Raw genomic sequence first — 3,864 nt, forward strand, 5'->3', positions numbered from 1 at the left:
TTATTGCTCTAGCCTGAGGTCTCACAGGTAAGCCAAGACCCAGGAACCCAGGAATCTTCCACCTTCATGATTTTTTCACTAACCGCTTACCACTCCTACCTTGTTCACTTAAGAATTTTCTTTAAGTCGGCATATTTTTTCCTTACATAAATTTACGTTTCCATTCATTATAAATGGAAAACCTGTATCACTTGCCATCAATAAAAGCCAACCATAAACATAAACAGAATTAAGGTGAAACAATGTTAAATTCTAAGAAGGCTCTGAGATCACATCCCTTTAAACAGTGATATTAGCGAGTGAAATGTCATTGATAGCGTAAGAAACACTGAAAAGAAAGTGAAAAGGCAATGGTTGTCTCGATATGTGATGATGCCATTTAAGATTTATTCATGTATCAACTGCCATGTAGTTTCATTCGGGAATTCTTCAGCTATCCTCTTATGCCAGCCACGAGGCTCACCTCCTCCAGGCAGCCTACCAGAATCTCAGAAGAAGCAGCCTCGTCAATGAATTAACTATGACTTTCTTGGTGGCTACACACTCTGCCCCGTCACCTTATTCTGAAAATTGAAAACCATTCTTGAATTTTCAGTGAGAATTGTTGAGAATGCATTCGGGGAGTTAAGAACACACTAGGGGAAAAAATTCAATAATAGCTTACAAAATAATAAAATCTCTAATTATAATCACTGAGATTCATGCTTGTATAAAGGAAACAAACATTTAATGACAAATACCGACTACTCTGAGACATATGCTTTATCTCATCTAATCTCACAGTGACCTTAGAAAGGTATTATTGGCTCCATTTCACACACGGGTAAAGTGAAGCTCAGAGAGGTCAAGTAACTACATATAGGGCTAAAGTCACACAGCTAATAATAATAGCAGGATTCAAGTCCACATCTTTTATGTCAACTGTGGCTGCACATGCGAATCATCTGGGACCTTTTATAATGATCAATGTCAGAGCCTCACTCACATTAATTCTGATTAAACTAGTGAGACATGGCAGCTTGGTCTAATGTGCAGCCAGCATTGAGAAACTCTTGTATTGTACCTTTTGTGGTAATTCCCTGGTCACTTTTTCAGTTATTTATCAAATCTGGTTCTCCATAGTTCCTTTATCACTTCCTAGTGAAATTTCAACAAACAGGAGTGGCCAAATAGAAGAAGCAGGTCCCACTGCCTAGTGGTGAGGAGGCCCAAGGCTGAGGGTAGAGAGTCCTGGGCCCCAGCCCTGCTTCTGCTCTGATTTAGCTGGGACCTTGGGCAAAGCATTCAACCTTGGTTTCCTCATCTGCAACATAAAGGGGTTGAATTTGGTGATCTGTCAGCTCCCTTCCAGCTCTGAATTTCTGTGATCCCGTTCCAAGTGCTCAGAGCTGCTGCAAAGCCCTGTGGATGTACAGCTTCCCTGCCTTTCCAACCCGTTTGCTTTCTTCTTCCCCTAGAACCGTTTCTATTTAATGAGCTTTGGCTCGCTGTGCCCTGCCTGTTTCCCCTGTCTCCTCGGCCTGCGTCCAGGTCCCTAGATTAGTTTTTACCATGGGAACATGTTTTCATGACTAATTTCCTTCTACTTTTTTACCCAACTCCACTTCACTGCAGGCTATGGGGACTCTTTTAATACACCAAAGTGTCCATCAATGGATCTTAATTGAGCACAATCATTTTCTAAAACTCCTCTAAAGTGTGGGCCGGGGCCCAGTGGGTAGGAGTAGGCAGAAGCACGCACAGGAAAGAGGCAAGTCATGAAGTTTATAACAGGATAAATGTGATTATCAGATTCACCCCAAACTCAGAGAGAGAAGTTAAAATTCAAATGTGCATATATATGTGGAAACACACACCCATACACACATATATGTACTTCCAAATTTTAAAATATTTTGGATATCTCAGTTTTGGCTTCATTCTCTCCTATGAAGTTTTTAACATAAAAGAATATTTTTCAGAATGGGGATCGTTTCACTCCATGGAATTATTTTGCCTCTTTCTGTTTGTGCATTTGTTACCGTGTTTCTTAGACACACAAGCTTCAGGATATATCACCTGAAGCAATTTAGAGAAACAAAAACACAGGTTAATACTTGGCCCCCATCCTATGTTGTACCCTAAATCTAAGTGTGTGGAGTACCCAGAGTTCCAAAAGCCAAAGCCAACGCCAAGGGCTGCTGTGAGCCCTGGGCCACGCCCTTCCAATGGCTCCCATCACAAGAGGTTCACCTTGTCTCATCCCAGACTCCTCTGCCACTAGCCTCCAATTTTCCTTAATTGCAACAAGCCTCGGAAAATCTGTAACATTCAATCTGAGGGTGATTATTCCACAATGACACTCAGAATTTTTTAGGGCATGACAGTCTTGACGAAGCGTTTGAACATCTCCGTGTCCCACAGGAAGAAAGAACAATTTCCAGGCTGTGCTGGGACGGAGGATGGGGAGTGTCCGACTGTTTTTTCTGAAGGAAACAATTCTGTTGATTGGAACAGAATTTTGCAAACGACTGTTTCGTTTTTCAGAGGTTGCAGCTTTTAAAAATCTCCTAACATCAGTTTTACATTTAGCCTTGTTGTTGCTGCTTCTTTTTAGTGGGACTAATAATCAAGCCTTTTTAGGGCAAGTTTACTGTTTTGGATACAACTGTTCCTCATCCAACTCCAGGCAGCTACCTTCCCTCTATTAGGTGGGAAGAAAATTTTCCAGTTCCTTTCATTATTCTTCCTTTGTCCTAAAACCAGTGGTGTGTTTTTGATTTCCAGAGAGAAAGGAGAGGTGTTTATGGTTTTGCCTTACTTTTAGACTCTTCATTCGTCTTCTCACAGTGTATATTGTTATAACAATCTCAAGTTCTAATTTATTTATTGTTAAAATGCTCATTATGCATTTGCCTTGTTTTTATTGAAACTAAATAAGTACAAAGTTAATGAAGAGTGTTTCTGAATATCCTATGGAAGGAAAATCAGGTCCAAATGTAAAATCGAGACTGACAGACAGTGGGCCAGAAGCCCCACTGGGATTTCAGGCTCAGGAGCCATTTTCAGATGAGGTCATTGGCCATTTTAGCGATAAGGCAGCATCTAACTTATTCCTGGGGGTTATTTTAATAAAGCATATGGACCATGGAGAGAGTAGGAGCCCCACAATTATATCCCACCTTCATACGGACAGCAGCAAACAGTGTCAGTGAAAGCACGAGAAGTCTCCAGTCTTTGCAAAGGGTGTGATGACAGTGGCCCTTGTAGACCCTGGGGACCCATGCCACCAGCTGTCCGCTACAAAGAGCCCATGGTTACATCAGGATGCCGGAGCTGGTGGAGCTTGGAGACTACTCAGCCCTGATTCCCCTCTTACACTTGAGGAAACTGAGCTCCAGAAATGGGAAGTTACTTAAGTCACAAACACTTAGCAAGTGAGTGACAAGCCTGGCTTCCGCCTCTCAAAACAGAGCTCTTTCCCAAAGCGAGCCTCATCAGCATCTAGTAGCAGAGGACCCTATTCTGTCCTATAGGCTCAGAAATAGTAAAGGAGCCCCTGCTTCTTAATCCTTTAACACATACCAGCTCAGCACTAAGTCCTTGCCCACATTATCTCATTTAAGTATCAACCCTTTGAGGTTGGTATTATTACAGATAAGTCAACTTCGAAGTGGAGCATTAAGTACTAACTCATTTGCCCAAGGTCATAGGGTTGGTAAGGCGCAAATCCAGAATTCAGTCTTGGGTCCTGTGTCCTTGACCCACGGACCAACCCACTCCTTAGTCCATCTCTTATAACTGCGTCTCAACTCTTCCATCCAGCACCAGCACATCCTACAGGCTGCCCAGACTCTGCCCGTAACCTTTCCTGACCACAGACCT

Source organism: Lipotes vexillifer, unplaced genomic scaffold (assembly GCF_000442215.2).
Source record: "Lipotes vexillifer unplaced genomic scaffold, Lipotes_vexillifer_v1.1 scaffold1399, whole genome shotgun sequence".
NCBI classification, from domain to species: Eukaryota; Metazoa; Chordata; class Mammalia; order Artiodactyla; family Lipotidae; genus Lipotes; species Lipotes vexillifer.